Source organism: Thermobia domestica, chromosome 1 (assembly GCF_964235325.1).
Source record: "Thermobia domestica chromosome 1, izTheDome1.hap1.1, whole genome shotgun sequence".
NCBI lineage: Eukaryota > Metazoa > Arthropoda > Insecta > Zygentoma > Lepismatidae > Thermobia > Thermobia domestica.
The window spans coordinates 169,362,527-169,384,484 of record NC_137454.1 but is presented as its reverse complement, the minus strand read 5'-3'; positions in this window follow the sequence as shown (position 1 = coordinate 169,384,484).

Below are 21,958 nucleotides of genomic sequence, written 5' to 3'. Positions count from 1 at the left end.
ACGATTCAACATATATATTTCCTCTCTATGGATATTGATTATGTATAATAATAGGACAAATACAGATGATGATTCTTATCTCCTATTCATCCATCTATTTCTTAATGAGTTGCCTAATGAATTTCCTGCAGGAAGAATAAAACTAAAACACACACAACATACATTATACAATGAACACTACACACAAAAGATAGAGACCAGTATTTTGATATATTGGGAAATCGTAGGATTGAGACACACACCCCAAACTTTCATATTCCTTCTTCAGTCAGCGAAAACCACACAAATTCATCTCCGATTTTAATGAAACTTATATAAGTGGACACTAGAGACCAAATAGAGATATCTGTTTTTTTGTTATATCTGTAACCATTGTCTATAAAGGAGAGAACGTGTAAAGGGAAATTTTCTTTCTACCCTTAGACCCTGAAAGTTGAACTTTATGTATTTTTACTAATATAATTTGGTGGAGAATTATAAATTTTACAGAACGTAATATACCGTTTCATACTTTTAGCTCGGCTTTAATATTTTCAGTTACAGTATTTTGAGTAGGTTTACTCAATAGACAGTATGGTCCATCCCAAGGAGAAGAAATCTTAGGGTTGAAGTGTTTCCCTGCCGACAATTTCATCATTCTTTTAACAAGGACAAGGACATCAATTTGAATGTTAACAGGGTTATGTTTCGGTGAATAAATCCTTTCACTAAGTTTCCAGGCTTTTTCGATATTATTACTTATAGTTTCAAACTTTTCCTCTTTATTCTGCTCTTAGTCTAATGTTTCAAGGTCTAACAACCATTTTACATTTAAAAATGATAAAATTCATCTCCAGGTAAATATCACTGAGTGTGATACCAATAATCTCATTAATGCTAATGTTCATAGTAAACGAGATTTTTGATAATGACTAGACTCATGTTTTCTGTGACTTATCAACATATGCGGGGATCAAGTTCCTCACATATTTCACTGTCCTTTCCGCCTTGTTCGGAGAAGAATTATAAGGGGTCAATTTTATATCCTGAATACCATAAGAAAATAAAAACTGGAAGAAATATTCAGAAATAAAGTAGGAAGCTCCATCATGTAAAATAGATCCTGTGAAGCCTTATCTCAGAAACAAATATAAAAGTTTATTACAGATAACCTTGTAATTTAAACGTCTTAAGTATTACAAAAGAAAAACCTACCAAAAGAATGTCACAATTGAAGAGTCCAAAAGAAAAAGGGGGATGCCCACTTTTGGACAAAATTTATTTATGCCATCTTGTAGAGTACGCTGAGTAGTTTCATTCAAGATATCAAAAGGGGGAAAGGTTTACGGTTAGCCTGCTATAACCGTTTAAAAAATCCTTGTAAAATGGAAGAAGGGGGTATCGTCATCACTTACAGTGGAAAAAGGGGGATGTCCACTTTTGGGCAAAATTGAGATTTTCCTGCCATCTTCTAGAGCACGCTGAGTAGTGCCATTCAACATATCATAAAGGGGCGAAAGGTTTGCGCTTAGCCTGCTATAGCATTTTAAAAATCCTTGTAAAATGGAAGAAGTGGATATCATCATCACTGACAGTGGAAACAGGGGGAATATTCGTTTTACTCTTATTTTTCTGCCTTTTCTGTCGATAATGTTCAACTGTGTTTATGTTCCAGTGTAGACAGACTAATGCAGCTAAATAAAGCTTCAACAATCTATTTGTTTAAAAAATCGGCCAACACCCAGGATCTTGAACTGTTCTGTGACTCTTGCCGTCGTCAAAATAAGAATAATATTTTTTTCAGATGCGTTCATTACATTGCACATGAAAGCCAGAGGTTCACTTCTATTCAATTCCCAGTTCGTGGTCATTCCTATCTTGAACGTGATAAGAACACAGGACTGGTGAATACAAAATCAAGACCTGAAGTACCAGGTTTGGAATAAAGTGATCAAAGGCAGCCGAGTGAAACCTACACCATTTCAAGTAAATGAAGTTGACAGTTTCATGATTCGGGGTTGGATATCATTCCTTACGATCACTGTACTTGAGAAAATGCCCATTTCACTTTAGGCTAATCATGGAGCTTCGAATAGAAAAAGGTCACCCAAGATTTGTGATGCATAGAGACACTCATAATGGGCTTTGATTTTTCTGATTCGTCCACCATTAAGAAATAGCCCACCAAAACAAGATTTATTGGAGGGAGAATCTTACATCCAGAGATAGCATATGAAGGCAAGGCATTAATCGTTTGAAACTCCCAATAATACTAAGATTTTCAAATTTTATATTTTGGATCACACTTGGTTTTCGAAGGGCCGGTGGGTTTTTGTCTCTGTAGATAATTAAAAGATATTTTCTAGTAGTTATAGCTGCAAATAGAAAGATATATAATAGTATGAATTTTTAAACTTTAAAAGTTAAATTCCACCCTAATGAAGAAAAATGAAAGTTCAACATTCTAATGTCGTCGAACTTGTTTACGCTACTGCACCTTTCCCATCTTTTTCCCATTGTTTTGCTTGTAATAGACCCCTTTTTTCTCAGTACAAACGAACCTCATGTCAGTTTTTTGTATTCTTTTACTTACAGTAATATACGTTGAGCAAGATTTTGCAAGCTAGTTTCTAATATAATAAAGAACTTACAAACCAAATTTGAACAATTTTCCACGATTAGTTTAAGAAATATAATGTTTAGAATTTCAAAAATAGTTTCCTGAAAAATTAGTAAAAATGGACAACCCCTTTACTCTTCAATTAAAATATATTCATATCCTGAACTATTTGGTAGTCTTCCTGATATATCAATATGCCAAATTAGGATGTTTCATAGTTCTTGTAAAATAATTGCCTATAGATTTCGATGTTTTGTTCTTACATTTTACACACACTTCACAACAATTCATATAATTCTGTATGTCATTGAACTTATTTGGTCATAGTGTCGTGAAGAGATTTTAGGAATAGTTTTCTTCACATCCGTATGTCCACCTTGTATCAAGGGATTATGACAGTATTCTATTGTATACTTCAGTGACGAAGAAGATATGACTTCTAAAACCTTGACCAGTTTTCCTTGTTTTATTTTACCAATATATTATTCTGCGGTTTATATCTTACCTTCTGATTATTCTCTAATCTGGTAATAATTTCTTTAAGATGAGGATCTTCTCTTTGATGCTCTTTCAGGGATACGCTGAAATTTTAATACTTCCGGAAATTGACAAAATGTTACATATACACTTTTACCCTGATTCTGGATAACTTCTACAGTATTCTCATCTTTTATATAAATTTCAAGATGATTCCCAATACGGCTGAGAGAATCAGCTATACAATTTATTTTTGACCTGATGTGGACTATTCTATTAGCTTTTCAAATAATGTTCCATATAGCCTCTGGCGTTTATGATTAGTTAGAAGCCAAGTTAAACTTTTACTGTCGCTATATACTACAAATAGGTTATGTAAATAATATTCGAAACAATCGAGACAGAGTTAAGGTTTTCAGTTCCAATTCGTAAATATTCTTATTGCCCGAATGTTACAAAACTAGAATTCATATTAGTGACCTTTAAAACTACATGCTTACAAAATTCAACTTCAGTTTGTGAAATACCAAATCGCATTCCTTGGCCCACTTAATTGGTCTCTTAATGGAACATAATTCTTGTAAGGAAGCAATTAATTCAGAATAATTACGTAAGAATTTAGAATAAAATGCGAAAAAGAACATATTTTATTTATATCTTTTCTGTTTTTAGGATTAGGTATATCCTGTATTGCTTTGACTCTTTCTGGATCAGTACTCATATACCCTTTCTCAAATCTAAAACCCAAATATTTTATGGAATTTTGAAACAGAAAAGTTTTCTTAGGCAAATTTGTAATTCTGTTCTTAACCTTGAGAAAATTCCCTCTAATAATTCCGTATGGCTCTCAATATCTGAACTAAAAAACAAAAAATCATCATAAAGTATTTCAAGGTGTTACCAATTAATCTTTCTCTAGTCTTAATTATCAAATTACTTAATGCAAATGGACTATTCAAGAACCTTATTGGACACACTTTGGAATGATACATCTTATTTATCGTAACAAAGGCACTGTACGGACCACTATCTTTATTTAAGAACAACTAAAAGAAAGAGGAACGGATATCCAATTTACTGTATAAAGTTCCTGAATAAAGATACTCGATATAACATTATCCATACTAACTACTACTCGTTTACTAATCTCTCAATAAGCTACTACCAAACCTTTACCAATATCAGAATTTTTCAGTTGTAAGCAGGGAGATGAAAGGAAAATCAACCTCTTCTACTATATATTTTTTCTCTAGTTGTTGCAGAGCTCCTTCGTTGCTAAGCGGTTAGCGTACTTACTTTTGGCGTGGGAGACCCGGGTTCGAATCCCGACGGAGCTCATGTGGTTCGGATTCCACGTTAATCAGCAGGTCTCGTCTCATATATCTTCGCTGCTGAAAGGGACGTTAAATTCAAAATCAACTCAATCAACTAAACTCTATTTGTTGCAAATACTCTTTTAACTCCTTGTGTTTATGTGTTGGAAGTTAAAACTATTGTTGTCTAATTGGCGTTTGATCAGTTATTTCGATTCGATACTCATAGTTTTACTTTTAACCCTACCAATCTTATCGGTTTGTCACATCATTATAGTTCTTTAATAGTTTATTGACATAACACCTTTAAATTAGGATCCAATTGTAATAATTCAGAAATTTGTAATTAGGTTACATTAATTCCTGAGATAGTTCTTCGGGATGAAGAACAGTTTGACAGTACTCATTCTGTAAACTTTTGTGCACCATGTCTCGAGTTTTGTGCACCTCAAATAACCGAGATATAACCACTGGAAATAATGCGTATGCCAATTGCCAGTACGGGTACTAATGTTTATCGGAACGTGGTGCACAAAACAATGCAAAATGAGTACTAATGTTTAGCATAACAATTAATTTAGTCGGCATTGTACGCACTCGGGCAATTGGCATACGCACTACATTTCAGAGGTTATATCTCGGTTATCGGAGATGCACAAAACTCTGCAGTATGAGTACTAATGTTTGGCGTAACATTTCCCTTGGTTGGCATTGTACGGACTCGGACAATTGACATACGCACTATTTTCCACTGTCTATATCTGGGTTATCTAAGGTGCACAAAACTGCAAAGTGAGCATTGACATTCGACATACCAATTGCTTTGGTTGGCGTTGTACGCACTCGGGCGGTTTGTATACGCACTATTTTGAAGTAGTTATATCCCGCTTATGTTAAATCCTTAAAATTCTGGAGATGATCACAAAACTACACAAAATGAGTACTGATTTTTGACATAATAATAGCCTTGGTCGACTTTATACGTGCTGGAGCGGTTAGCATACGCACTATTTTCCAGTGGTTAATCTCCGTTATCTGAAATGCACAAAACTCGTTACATGGCACACAAAACTACACAAAGAGACTACTAATATTGGACACACCGATTGCTTTGACCGGCGCTGTATGCGCTCGGGCAATTGGTATTAACGATGGCCAAAAATTTTCGGATCCGAATATCCCGGACACAATAAAATCCGGATCCGGATCTTGCCGGATCCGGACCTAAATCTGGATCTCGGATCCCAAATTCGGATCTCAGATCTGAATCGGAAATTCGGATTTCGAATCTGGGTCCGGATCTCCTGGAAATTCGAATCTCAGATCTTGATTCGTATCCAAACTTACATATGAAATTGTGATGATAAAATTGAATATCTAAAGTTCGTCAAACCTTTTTTTGGATGCATTAATATAGTAGGTTGCTGTGTTTTTTAAATGTTTCCGTAACACGTTTGTGCTACCTTTGTTCTTTATTTTATTTTAGCCTTGCATGTTTATTTTATTTATATGTTGACTTTCTGTCGAAGTCTCTTTAGTAAAATGTTTCCAAGTTTGACTTGTTTTCATTTCAGAGTATAGTGAACTGTACGAAAACTGATGTAAATGGTAACAAATTCTTCTTTTTAGCTCCTCTTCAAAACTTAATGTTAGCTTCACATTGAAAATAATTATTTTATTTTTAGAAAATAAACTCTACTATTTTCTCATATACAAATGAAATATCTTTTAGATAAGGCCCTTCTAATTACAGGAATACTAGACTTGTAATAATGAATATCTTTCACTTCGAAGGCACAACAAGAGATTTAGACTCGTTGGCATGGCTCAACAAGAATTTCAGGAGAGCGATATGGTTGTGTATTAGTATTAACAAAAGTTTTCGTTGTATGACCTTATCACGTAACTTATAGCTTGCCCTTCTGGGGCCGGGGGTTTGTTGAAGGAGTAAATAAAAAAGAGATTTCTGTCATTTTTCTTCACCCTCCAGGTTTCTTTAATCATACATTGCAGGACGTAACCAAAACATATTCACGCATCGTATCATTGAACGTTTCGTGTTTTGTATATTAAAGTGTTCAAAAATATTTAACATATTCGCATTTGTTCATGTGATCTCAGGTTCAATCCTCGGTGGGAACATACATGAGACAATTGTAAGCTAAAACAATATGAAAATAGTATTTTAAAGTCAGGAAATTGATATTAAAACTTAAGCTATCTGTTGGGACTGTAAAGCTGTAGTTAAATTAACCCACACGTTTCATGAAAATATACTATGTCGTTATTGTTTCTTTACTATAAGCTACCAGATACATCCTCAGAGGCCACTTTACACTGTAGTAATCAACAGATGAAAGCAACATTGGAAAAGGAATGGAAGGAAGATCCTCAAAGCATTAGATTAAGGTACTAACATTTGCCCAGTAGAACTGATGAACAACCCTGAAAATCCTCAGTTAGTATGGCTTGTCTCCGAATTCGAACCCGGTACTTATTGCTGATGTTATAGTTAAGAAGCCTACATGAGACATCAGTCCCCCATTAAATGTGCCTTGCTGAAGAAAGAATACTAGAACTGGAATTCAGGAAGCGGGGGTGAAGAGATTAATGAGGATGAAGAAACTATTTACGATGCAAAAACTGAGTAATTATGACTTCATTACAGATATATTCACTTACATACGTCCATTAATATTTCTCTCATACAGGGCACTCTTACTTTCTACAGTAGCAGGAAAAAGGCAGAAAAGGAAACGAACACACTAAGCACGTGCCTATAGGCGCAATGTTCGTGAAAAGAAACATAGGTAAAACTAGAAAAAAGGGAAAAAATGATAAAATGCCCTTCAACTTAAAAAAAAAGCTAAAATAACTACTTAGAGGTACGATAGACGCGAGACGAATTTTATTGAAAAGATTGTTTTTCCTTAGTGATTAATTGTGCTATGGACATGAATTAAAAAGAAAACAAGTACCTAGCTCGCAAACCAGTTGAAAAGAGACTGTTGGATAAAATTTAGTAATAAAGAAGGCATTTAAAATAATTAAAATAAATTAAACTCTTGGCACGACAGTCCTTTGGTTCCTACCAGCAGGCTTACGTTCAAAGTGGGGATGTGTAGTCAACGCATCATCAGTCGAAGTCCCTAATGCCGACTTTCTAGACTGGAGTCCGCTACCTCTTACTTCAGATAACTCCCTAATTGTCCTCACGATGCTGGGTCAACACAGAAATTGTTGAGTGCCTCTCCAGAAATAGAACCCATGACCTCGGGCACCGAAGGCACGAGCTAACCACTCTTTTTATATATAAAAAGGTACCAGCTTTTTATCAAATTATTTAACCTGCTGAACGCTTTGCACGGATTACACTGTAACCATTACGACACCACACAGACATAGAAGTAAAAGAGGACAGTTAAAAACATCTATGCCTGAAGCGGGATTTCAATCCAAGACATTTACAGCAAACGATCAACAGCCTAATGCCGCAGACCACTCGACTATGGCTGTCGGGTTTTCTCGGCTAAGGGGTAGCACATTTAAGGTAACTGATTATTTTAAAAGTTGATCCTAAATACTGACAATCTAAGTCTTATGAATCAAATATTTTCTGCGATAATACCATATACTCTCCGTCTTCTATAGACGAAAAGCTATAGTTACCCACATTATATAGTACAGAAATAAGTTCTGATTCTTTAATAGCTGCTGATGGTGATAGTCAAGGTTCACCGAAGCATGATCCCCAAATCAAAACTGAGATATTGATGTTACTGGAACGCCTGAAAAGTCATCGGTAAATGATGTGAAATGCGGCGCTGTCAGAGGTACTACTTATAATAATTGGATTTATAATTTTCTATGCTGCCGTAGACCCTCTTCAAGAAGATAACTGTTAATCTTAGCTTTGAAAATGTTACATAAGGAGTTTTATTGCTATCACTAGGTTGCATATAAATACCTTCATTCCGGAATTATCGGATTTATTTTAACACTTAACTTTCACATCTCTTCTCATTTACGAATATTTAAATCGCGATTATTCCCTTAAGGTCAATTAGTGATATTTTAACTCATTTCGAACCAACTATATATGGTTAGTCTTGTTATATGGGAATAATTGAGACCAGAAGCAGTCTACAGGTTAAGTCCAAAAGAATCTTGGCCGACCTCTTGATAAACCACGTCTTTCAGCAAGGTGAATTGTGGCAGTCCGATACTCACATGAGGAAATCTTCCATAAGAACCAGCACTATTATCAGTGGAATGTGCCTTGCTAATTTTTCCCCAATGTGAAAGTACCTAACTTTATTGTTAAAAATTAAAAGGCCTTTATTTCAAACAAGTCGTCATTACAGTTTTCGTATTTGAACACAGCACTGATGAAAAGTCATGTTAAAGCGCGACTTACCCCTGAAAAAGAATATTTATGTTTTTCTAGTTTCTCCTGTTCCCCAAATTACATACGGAATTAGTGCAAGTGCCTTCCGCTCGCATTACAACGGCTACGATCTTGGTACTAGCACATGTTTCGGTTTGCAGATCTCAAATATTTATTTTGAGCCGGATTCTATGTATGAATCCGAAATTTCAAATCTAGGTAAGGGGCACCAAAATTCATAGTTTATTCTCGGTGCTCATACTGTGATTTATTAAATAATTATTAAATCTAGTTTAAGATAAAATTTGATATTTTGAGCAGACTGAACAAGATAAATATACGTAAAAACTAGTTAATATTTGTCTTAACTGTTTATGTTTTGTTAATTGTCAGTGAAATAGGTCTCTTGAGGAATTTTAAATATTTGAATTTTCTATTCCGGTTTTTAAATATATATGTGAGTATTTCATCTCGGTCCTCGAACCGGGTGGACCTAGATACGACATTCGAACTCTCATCTGGATCAAGATTTTTTAAAGTAAGGCAAGCATTTGATCTTTAGAGTAGAATGAAGGAGACAAATAGACTTGCCAATATTCGTCTTAATTTTCTGTTTTCTTCTTCACTGTCAGGACTTCGTGAAATTACTTTCAGCGAATTTTAGATATTCAAGTTTATCATAATTTGGGTGGGATGTGGGTTTAGATAAGAATCAAAATCTGAGATCCGAATTTCGGACCCAGATCTGAGATTAGAATTTCGGATCCAGATCTGAGATTCGAGATCCGGACCTAGATCTGAGAGCCGGATCCAGATCATTGACGTAACTAGAATCATTTCCTAGGGGGCCACGGCCCCTTAGTTCTGAAAATTGGAAGAATCTTTTAGAAGACCTTGTTATAATGTTTTATATACATGGTGGTCCGGAAGTGGGCGTACCCCTAATTGGTGTTTTCTGATGGTTTTCTGGACATTCTTATCTGGAGATACTTAATTAGTAGTTGGTGCCTCAATTGGAAGAAAATGGTATCAAATACACTGTTGTGGTACAGCAGGATGGAGCACCAGCGCACTTCGTGATTCACGTGTGCAATTACTTGAATCAGACGTTTCCTGGCCACTGAATTGGAAGAGGTTGTGCATCATCACCAGCTCTCTTTGCCTGGCCTCCAAGAAGTCTCGATCTGACGACCTCAGACAATGATCTCTAGGGTTTCATAAAGCAGCAAATAGGAAACACTCGATATCACACAACGCCGGAATTACGAGCAGCTGTGGAACACACCTTCATTCTCGTGACTCCGGAGTATCTCCGAAAAACATCTGCGAGAACTTGGCGCAGAACTCAGCAGTGTTCCGACATGGATGGTGATCATACCGATGTTTATGACTCTTAAGACTTCAAGGTAACTGTGTACAGACAGTCTACCATAACTAACACTATACTGTTGAAACTAAAGGGAGGTACGCCCACTTCCGGACTACCCTTTCCTAGTGAGTCCCCCTTCCTCCGCATTATCATCTCTTCAAGTTATTTAGTTCTAACACAGCACTGACGTGTAACATTTGGCTTAAAATTGTATATTTCCTATATTCTGTTGCTACTAAATAACTACCTAAAATCTACTCTAAATCTGAATATTCATAATTTTCTATTAATCTTTTACTCGTGCAATTCTGAGCGAAATGTTTTCAGTTTACTCTTACATCTAATAGAAACACAAATAAACATACAAGTAATGATATATACACGGGGTGGCCAAAAAATCTAAAAAAAAAAAAACACTTCATACAGGACACGTAAGTTTGGCCCTCCACTGTACAACGCGTTGCGGTTGCCGATCGTTTTTTGTTTTCAATGTGTCATGTGGACCTTCTTCTTACGTCACCAGTAACCAGTTCACCTCTGAGTGTCGTGGTGTGAAAGTAGTGCGGTAAAATGGGCGACCTGAGAGACTTCCAAAGAGGCATGATCGTTGGTGCCCGTCTGATTGGAGCTTCAGTGGCAACACTGGCGAACATTGTGGGAGTATCGAAAGGCACTGTGTCAAATGTAACGAGGGCACACACAATTCATGGGCAAACGACGTCTGCAAAGTACAACAGTGGTTGTCAGATAGGGACGAGAGGGCATTAAAACGGATTGTATCTGCTAAAAAGATTACTGCAATGAAAATTACGTCTGAACTCAATTCCGGCCTACAGAACCCGGTTTCATCGAAAACAGTGCGACGGGAACTTCATAAAATGAAAATTCATGGCAGGGCCGCTATCACCAAACCCCTGGTCCCAGAAGTAAATGCGAAGAGGCGTATGCAGTGATGCAAGGAGCACAAGGCGTGGACTCATGAGCAGTGGAAACACGTAATGTGGTCCGATGAATCGACCTTCACCTTGTTTCCAACGACCGGTCGTGTTTACGTATGGAGAACACCGTCGCAGGCCTATAATACAGACTGTCTGCTCCCCACTGTAAAGCATGGGGGTCGTTCTATTATAGTGTGGGCAGTGATATCGTGGTTTTCTGCAGGTCTCATCATAGCCTTGCATGGAATGATGAACGCTAAGGCGTATGAAGCCATTTTGGAGGACCAGGTTCTACCTATGGCCCAAATATTGTTCTCTGATGGTGATGGCATCTACCAAGGTGATTTCGCACCCTGTCATGCTGCAAAAACGGTGAAATCATGGTTTGAGGAGCATTACTAGGAGCTATCACACCTCCCTTGGGTCCTACAAGCACCAGATCTGAACATCATTGACCCACTGTGGTCTGAAAAGGAGAAGGCACACTTTGGTAAGTGAACTTCTGTGCTATTTTTGCGAGGTGGTAGTGGACATTTAAAGAGTTAATATTACAAAATGGGAGAGCGCAATGGGCAAAAATGACGGAGAAAAAGCGTCTTAAAGTTTTCTACTCGACTCATATATCGTACTACGCGCAAACTTATGAAGTGATGGCGTGGCAGAGTGAGAAGAATCAGCTACTCAACCGCAAAGGGTCCCGGTTTCGATTCTCGTTCGAGTCAAACCTTTATTCTTGTTTTGTGCTTCAACCAATAAAGTAGGCATTTGTAACTATAAGTAAACTATTAATTCACCATATGTTTATAATGAATAAAACAATAGAAATTTTCAGTCACTTGTAAATTCTTTTGATGTTCCATGTTAATCTCTTCCGTAAATATTATTGTTACTGCAGTCGTTGTGTAAAAAATGTTCTTGAAGCTTCGTGTCTACGTCTGTTGACAGTGTAAGAATTACAAGGGGAATGAGGGGAAATCTGCTTTGGTTATAGCAACATCCAGTATTAGAAAAGGTGATTTCCCTCTTCAACTCCTTTGTAAATCGCACAATGCCAATAGATGTAGACACGAAGCGTCAAGAACATTTATTACACAACGACTGTCGTTAAGGGCGCCGATCATTAAATTTTCTTGCTAGTTAACATGGAACATTCAAAGATTTTACAAGTGATTTTAAAATTTATATTGTTTTATTCATTATAAACATATGGTGAATTAATATTTTATTTATAGTTATAAATGGTTACTTTATTAGTTGAAGCAAAAAGCAAAACAAGGATTGACTCGAACGGGAATTGAACCCGGGACCCTGTGCATATAAGTTGCACACTTTACTCACTGCCACGCCGTCACTTGATAAATTTGCGCGTCGAACAGTATATATGGCAAATATAAAAGTTTTGAAGACGGTTTTTCTCTCTTATTTTTGCCCATTGCGCTCTCCCAGTTTGTAATACTAAATCTTTAAATGTACACTACCTCCTCGCAAAAAATGGCCCCGAAGTTCACTTACCAAAGTCTGCCTTCTCCTTGTGAGATAAAAAGGCGTGTTCGATCTCATTACCCTCCACCAGCATCCTTAAGGAACTGGAGCATGTTTTGGAGGAACAATGGTGCAAAATTCCACACACCACGATTTAGGAGCTGTATACGTCCATTCCACGTCGGATCCAAGCTGATTTCGACGCAAAAGGAGACTCCACACCATACTAGATATGATTTGCACACTTTTGCAAACGTTTTAGATTGTTTGTCCAACCCCGATATATATATATATATATATATATATATATATATATATATATATATATATATATATATATATATATATAGGCTATATATATATATATAATTAGTCATGGGCTAATATTTACTTATTTCTGTATTTAAATAATAAAGTATAAAATCTTTTCATTTTCAGTTTTACAATAAATCGTTTTCGTTACTAGTGTTGCAGCTTAATTACACAAACCTTTGCGAACAAAGAAATGTAATCATTTTTTAAACAGAAAACATTTATAACTGTAAAACAAATAATGGTATGTAAAACTATCGAATCGGAGAAATATAGTTAGCTAACGTGTAACTTCCCGTACAACTTAAGTATTAAAAAGAATGCAAATAGAAGAGAAGTAGGTCAACAATACGGGAGAAGAAGACTTGTAGACGAACTTGAGGGACTCGTTTTCCTTAAAAGATATTTGTTTTCCATTATCTTTTCAATTAAATATTAAATTACACACCTTACAATTTAAAATTTTCGCGAGGACTATGATAAGTGGCTCTGATGGACAAGCAGAAGTGATTGTAAAATTTGAAACAACAAACATTTAATGAAAAAAAATATGTAAGCAGCAGAATTGATTGATAATAGGGTTGATCGCAACATTTTAACAGGGAGAGAAAGAAAGCGATTTAAATGGTATAGTATGGAATAAAATTACTTATTTTAAATCATTAAATCAAATTTTATAAGCAATATTTTCAGCGTTTTGGAACATATATAAGTCAACTCGATTGTAATATTCCTGAATTACATACGAGCTTCTTAGCATAGTGTTGTAGTAGCACCATAGGTATCAACCAGATCGGGAAATATGGTTATACCGGAACCCAGGGGGCACCCACGCAGGGGTCCACCGAATCCGGACCCTAAAAAGATTTAATTTTTTAATGATTGTGTTTTGTCTGTACCAGGACACACTTACGGAAAGTTCATTCGATCTGGACCGCATGCAGTCTTAATAACTTGAGAGCAGGGTTAAAAGTGAAGCGGACGCGGGGGAACGCCGTCCCTTCACCTCCAAAAATATGTATGACGTACCCCCAGTTCCTAAAAAATTACAATGGGCAAAGATAGGCAGGGGGATGCTTTCACGTCATGCCGCTACCTACCGTCCCCCTAGCTTTGCAGATTCGCTTTTACCCCTGCTTGACAGACATTTGTGCTCTTTCTTAATAAAACTACACTTGCTTTGACAGAGAAATTATTAATGTGGCTTAAAGATTTGATCTTAACACTATATTTGTATTCTTTCCTTTCTTATAAAAGCAATCTAGTTTTTTTAATTTTTTCCTGTGAATATTGGTAAGTTAAAGTAGCGGAAGTCGTGCCTTTCAGAGACACAATGTACCAGGGGACATGGCGCCTACGGTCCTCCTGAATTTCGTACAAATTTTTCCTTCTTATCACTGAATTCAGTTTTTTATACTTCATTTGGGCAACATAAAGTAATTGCATGTACAAAGAAACAAGTGAACTGGAAGGCAATATGTTTTTCACATATCAAAGTATTTTTTCCTGATATTTGAAGAGTATTTCTTGCTGCACATAAGTGGAAATAACGAGTAAATGCTCCAGCATATTTAAGATAACTATGTATTGCTTCTACGTTCTGATGACTTTAATTTATTATGCACTCCCTTCGTTAAATTTACTTTTATTTATAAATAAGGCGATAATTGTTTAACAAATTAGTTGGCAATAATCGAATCATAAGAGTTATGGTTGTCTTTAGGTACAATAATTTAAGTTTCCTGGTACATGTTCGCCCCGTACCAACAGGCCTACAATCAATTAAGTGTTGCATAAATATATTCCATTTCAACACGATGTAGTGTCGGCCCGTAACCACTGCCAAAATTCGCAAATTTTTGCCGCACTCCATAAAAAATGAATCAATTAACGACAATTAGCTTTCCTAATTACGTTATAGAATATTATCTTCTTAAATTCTTAAAACAGGGAAAAGAGAAGAACATATAGAACTTATTCATTCTCCTCACACTCATCCAGTTCCTTCCAGCTGCTTTAGTTTCTTTTCTCTCAGTTGAAATATTGTGTCTATTCCATCCTTCCTCAGAAAGCTGACTCGTCTGTTTTGAAAGCAGTTAACCTATAATCCCTTTCGTATGGGAAAGATAACATTTTCCTTTTTAAGAGAAAAATAATAGATCCTCACTTGGTTACCACAGCTTTAAATAAATAAAAGAGACAGGAATACTCCAAATTAAATTTTATTTTTGTTCCGAGGTGAAAAGGTTATTTTTATTTGCCAGTAATATATTCTGTAACACTGACACAAAGTCTAATTTCCTCGCAACAGAACCACAAGCGTTCTATTATAAATTTTATACTCACTCTGTTTTTGACAGTTTTCGTAATACGAATTGTCGTAGATCCTAAGTTATTATTTTCACAGTGCATGTATAAAGTTTGAACTTTTAAACTCTAAATTTTATTCGGATCATAATGTGTCTGGCTAGCAATGGAGGAATTAAGATTGTGATACTAAATTCCACTTTCTGTAACCAGACGTGACTCTTTGTACACATGAGGTAAAATGTCAAGCCTCTTAAAGTTATCAGAGTTCTGTATAAAAATATCTCATGTAAAGGAAGCTTTTAGGAAACGCCTCTTTGTTGGTTTGCGCAACTCAGTGTCTCAATTTCGTTTTCCAGATATTTAAAACTCCAATCAGGTAAGACTCAAGCTTATTCCCGTATCCACCCGACACTTCCGTAATACCGGGTGCATGCAATCGATAATGGCTAAACAAATACCTAATGCACCCTCTCTCTTGTGGGGGAACTACGCCGAAACCTCGCGGAGCAGGCTTCATGTCTGTTGCACGTTCGGGGAAACTCCTTCGAAATTTCACGACGTGGACATGCTGTCCGTCGTCTAAGGGGGAACTACGCCGGGACGTTGACTCGCAGACTTCACGTCTGTTACTCCTCCGGGAGAAAGTTATTAAGTTGCTGACGAGAACTTACTGTCCGTCGCTGCATCGAAGTACTATCGAGAAGTTCTTCCAACCCCCTCTCCTAAAGAGACACTTTATCTCGCGTCACGTCCATTACAGACTAGAGATATTTTGTCGTGTCGGTACTAACTTTTGGATTAAGATCACACGGCGTATAAAGCGAATACCTAAAAAAAAAAAAAAAAAAAAAATACCACGGTCGCTAAGTTAAGAACTTCCATCTTTTAATTTTGTAACGAACAGTGCGTGTGTTATCGTCAATTCATTCAGCAGTATTAACTTCAGCTTAAGTTAGGAACTTCCATATCTTAACTGTGATCACGAACAGTGCGTGTGTTATCGTCAATTCATTCATCAGTGCTAACTTCAGTTGTGCAGTATTAATGGTCAAACTCTGAGTACGCGGGCAACCTCTCAACTTTTAACTCTGACTGCTTTGGCTCCTAAACGCTTCCTCTTTCGCAATTATAGTCTACTTGTACTAAAACTTATTTACATAATTCTCGAGACCTCATGTAGGCAGTCACTTGTTGTTGTATCAAATCCACGGACTTATTCGAGCATAATAATAAAACTCTTTATACATCGAACTACTTGCTTACGTCATTCTAAATTCTCAATACTTCCTTATTCGAATCTCTCCTCGTTTTTCTTGAGACATCTATTAACGCCTCATTCATCGGCGTGCGAGTGCTATAGTCTATTGGGGAAAGCAGATGACCTGTGGAGTGAAGTCCCGTTGATGCCATTCTGTCTGGGTGATAAGTTCTACCATTCGTCTCACCTCTATTCCAATATATTCGATCCAGGAGAAGACCAGCTTGTGCGAAGTCCCAATACTAAGAATATATCTAATCCTGTACGAAGCCCAGAGACGACATCATCCTGTACAAAGTCCTGGTATTCGTTCGTCTATCCTACTCTTGTGTTTCAACCGCTCGAAATACAAGTGAGTAATTATAACAACAGTGTGCTTTAGTATGTTAAGTGAAACGTGCTACCTGGTGTGTACGAAATGTCTATAACAACGTCGGTGATAACCCAAAGAGTCTCCGCCATCTTGACTTGGAGTGCCTGAAGGAAGGACCAAGGACCTCAGGTGGGTTACAACAGTTTCTTTAATATTTTCATGTACCTATCGCTTGCATTTCCTTTTCCATCAAGTCGCTTAACTGTAAAGAGGATCATCTCCCAAGTAGTTTCAAAATTACTTTGAAACCTTTATTGTTTTGATATAACTTATGTGAATGTTGACAGAGCGAATCCTAAGCGCTCCTAACTTTTGGTCAATTGTTATTTAGATTTGATTTCGAAGATCTCTTTTTAATCCGAGCAGTAATATCTTTTCTTTAATGGTATGGTTTAATGGTAGCGATATGATGTATTTTGTCATGATAATTGTTCAGTAATCTAAATTGGCTGATAGCAGTGTTATTCCCACTCGCCGAAGCCTCTACACGAATATTAACTGCGTTATGAGATCTAATTTGGCAATTGTTTAAACGTTAATTTATATTAATAATAATAATCACTCATTCTTTTGCTTACTAACTCCGCTCGTCTGACTTCTAACGAAACCGCCGCATTCTAGTTATCTGTATTGTTTTGGGGACCAGAACTCTGTTCCCTTGGACGAGTGGTCTTTCGATTGCCTTATTGCTTGAGATGGACATATGTGCTCTTGCGTCTTGACTTAATTGCTATTGTAATTGTGTGCTAACTAAATCATCTACCACCCGAGCCGCATAGCTTGCCTTAGGTACGGACTAATTTAAAGTCCCTATATAAACAGCCTTTTCGAAGGCTACCCCTTATTCTTTAATATTGTTATTTTGTTGGGATATCAACCCCATAACCAACAGATTGGTGGCTGACAGTCTCTCCTAGACTGCCTATACTCATGCTATTGCATCCGACGGGCCTTGATATGATTTATGACTCTCCAATGTGCGATGGTAGATTGTTGCGAATTGTTCTTATTATGTGATATTTATGATCTGGCGGTATATAAATGCTTTGTTGTTTTAGGCTATCGTTCTCTGTCGGTGTTTTAACTCCCTGTCAGTACGCCCATAAATTAGTTAAGCACTCGTGTATTTAAGTCGATATTTGTGGATTCTACCAAAGCTTACTTGGGAGCGTGAACAAACTATTCGCTATTCTTTGAATGCAAGTGATAGAAGCGGTGTTCTCATAATTTCAAAACACTGAAAATCCTACCAGTCTGCCACGAAGGTCTATGTCCCTTGAGACCATTCGTGGGCGCGACAACGAATTTCTCTGTAGTAAAACCAGAAGTGGTAGAAGTCAGCCAGTTCCGGTTTTAGTGTTGATCGTTGTAGCCTAAAAATGGTATTAGATACGAGAAGATTTCCTGCAATCAATTAAGCGTCTAAGGAATATCTTCCGTTTTCACTGTAATCTTCTATTAAAACCGGAAATGGTACAAATCTCTACCACTTCCGTTTCAACATTATAATTGAGGAAATAACATGCCACAGAAACCAAAATCTTTCGCGAGGTGTACAGGTAATGCTTTTACTTGTTTTAATTTTACACCTTTGCCCGAGAATTCTGTCTATGAATTTATCCTTGTTAGAAACGAATAATAAGTGAATAATTTCTCATCGGTAAGTAATATTGAATATAGAGCAAATAGTAAGTAATCAGTCGTCTTACAAATATCTTTCTTGTGAGCCTAGATTTTAACATTTACATTAACTTGTAGATTAAAAGATCTATTTATATTGATGAAATTTAAATGTTCATTGTTAATGGGTTGTTATTGACATTTGTAACTAAATAAACAGAAACGTCTTCAAGAAAAGAGAATTGTTTGGCACCTTGTTCCTATGAATTAAACAATTTGTACCACATAACCATACCTACAAATTCAACATTTATTACATATATATATATATATATATATATATATATATATATATATATATATATATATATATATATATATATACAAAATGTAAGAGGGAAAACTGCCTCCAAATATATTTCAATCTAAAGTAAAGGAACTTTTTACATCAGGCGAGTCATTTGGGCTGTACACTCTTATGCCCCCAATGTTAAATGAAAATGCAATGTTGGCATTTACCTTGACTCCCAACATAAGTGAATGAAGTTATTGTCTTTTACGCTAACGTGTCAATGGCCAGCCCCCTTTTCAAATATGCCCCTATTCGCTATACTCTTACTAAATTTGTCTACCGCCCGGTAAACTGCAACGTTGCATTTTCATTTAATATTTGGGCGAATAAAGAGTGTATACCCCAAACGGCTCGTCCGATTAAAAAAAAAATCCTTCACTTTAGATTGAAAACATCATATTTGCAGACTGTTTTCCCTCTTACATTTTGTTGTATCTCATATAAGAACAGAGTTACCCTATGTGAGGGGACTTTTGAGTAGTGCTCTCAACGGGTCGGGTCGGGTTGGGTTGAAGACCGACCCGACCCGTGACCCGAATTGACTGACCCGACCCGTGATCCGATCCGATTGATCTGACCCGAGCTGACCCGACTGACCCGACCCGACAACCCAACCCAAGTAGCCTGACCCGACAACTCGACCAGAGCTGACCCCACCCGAGTTGACCCGACCCGACCCGTTTGAGAGCACTATGGTCACGACACTGGGTGAACGCCAAAATGCACTCCCATTGGGAATTAAACCTGGACCACGTGTACCGAAGTCTTACACATTAACCACTAGTTAGATCAAGCGAGGGATTTGTATATGCATCTTAATGAATATTTGGCACTTTTGAGATTTGGTTATTTCTTTTTATAACTGATACCAGTGTCCGACGTGGGAGAAATTTTTTTCTTGCTTTACTTCTATGTGACGAAATTTTAATTCAAGGTCAGTGTTCTCACCTGCTCGGACGGCAGGGGATCTTCTCGGAAGGCAATAGCAAGAGTCTCTTGGCGGAGACAAAAGGAAATCGTTTAACTACAATGATAAGGGTTGAGGAAACGGGAGAACACCTATGATTTTTTCAAAACTTCAACTTTCATTCCAAAATAGGTTCTTATGATTCCGGGACCCGCGCCACTTTGATTTTTCTTTCTCGGTAATTAAAACGTATTTTACAGTAGACCCTATATATAGTTGCAAGTAAGAAGATACATAATATGAATTTTGTAATTTAAAATTTAAAAATACAGTATGATAATTAATTATAAAGTACTAATTTTATTTCATCACTTTCAGCCCAACAAATGAAATTCAAACAATTCACACCCTGCACAGTCTTGCACAGTCAAGTCTTGGTCCTGCATTTCGTAGTCTTGGTAGTCTTTCATGCTATACAAGAGCCAAGAATGCTCGCCTTATCGGTATAAATGAAGATCTAGTGTGATTTTAATTATGGTCTTTCATACTATACGGAAAGCAAGAAAATATGCTCATCGCTACTTCGTGATCACCAAAACAGGCCAAGAGCAAGATTACTGTGCACTTCGTCTTGCATATCCAATCTTTATCTTATTCCTCTATCGATGTTCTTGGGCTTGGTGAAATAAAATGAAATATTCAGTTTAAGGTCCCTCGATTCTGCACCGATGCTAAGGGATATGGTGACCATGAGAAATGAATGCAATGGTGGAATGAAGAAAGTGGGAGGAAACAGGAGAACCTAGAGAAAACCCACTACACGGCGTTTCTCCACCACAAAGTCCACTTAGCACAAGCTGGGATCGAACCATGGACACCATGCACCAGAGATGAATTCTCTGCCACTGAGCTACCGCGGCCCTGCTTGGGCTTGGTCGTCCATATCCAATCTTTCTTTTGACCTTGCTTAAACAACTTCTAGTTTTGTTCTAAATCCTGACTCCATATTGGCGTAGATATTAATATTACAGTCGATTGGTAAAATCAAGCATTTACAAAAATAAGCATTTACCATAAAAAACACTAGCTGCAAGTGTTCGAAATAGATTTATGGATTCTATAAAATCAATTGAAAATTGCTATTTTTAATTAGGCAGCTAGTGAAAAACAGCAGCTTTCGACTCCAGCCGAGTTTAAGCTCAACCTAAACTCAGTTGACCAAAGTGAACTGACCCGACTGACCCGACCCGAGCTGACCCGACCCGTTTTAGAGCACTACTTTTGAGACACCCAGTATATATATATATATAAGTAGTAATCGCGGGACTTGAGGCCATTTTACCGCCCCCTAGAGCGTGGCGCCCGCCGCCGCCGCCAAAAATTTGCGCCCCGGGCGCCCGGCGCCCATTTTTGGGGTTACATGTTATGACGTCATAGGGTCACGTGATGTTAGGCCATGCCTTTTTTGGGTTACGTGATGTTAGGCCCTGGAGCATGGAGCCCGCCGCCGCCGCCAAAATTTTGCGCCCCGGGCGCCCGGCGCCCATTTTGGGGTTACATGTTATGACGTCATAGGGTCACGTGATGTTAGGCCATGCCTTTTTTTTTGGGTTACGTGATGTTAGGCCACGCCTTTATGGGTTACGTGGTGTTAGGCCACGTCTTTATGGGGTAGTTTTACCGAGGGGGGTTGATTTTGTTTTCTTTTACGGCATAAAATTTTTGGAGATCGTTACTTTTTAATGGAATATAGGTGTATGTATAGTTTACTTTGCGGTATATATTTTCAATTTAGCGCCCCTAGGCCACACCCCCGTTCGCCTTTATGGGGTAGGTTGTTGATTTTGTTCCCTTTACGGTATAAAATTTGGAGATTGTTACCTTATGATGAAGTACAGGTGTATGTATAGCTTATTTTGTGTTACTTGATTTTAACTTTTGCGCCCCTGGAGTGTGACGCCACTGAAATTTTGCGCCCCGGCCCCTTTAGTTTACATAGTTTACGATCCGCCTTTATGGGGCAGTTTCACGTATGAGTTTATTTGTTTCTTTTTATGGTTATAAATTTGAAGAATGTTATTTCCTTTTTACCTTATAGGATGTATATATATATATAGCTTACCTTATTTTTGTTCCCTTTGATACACCCATGCGCACACCTTAGCATTACGTCATGGGGTCACGTGGTGTTAGGCTTTATGGGTAGACCTACCGAAGGGGTGCAGGGGTACATAGGACCACCCCCCCTTACATTTTGGAAA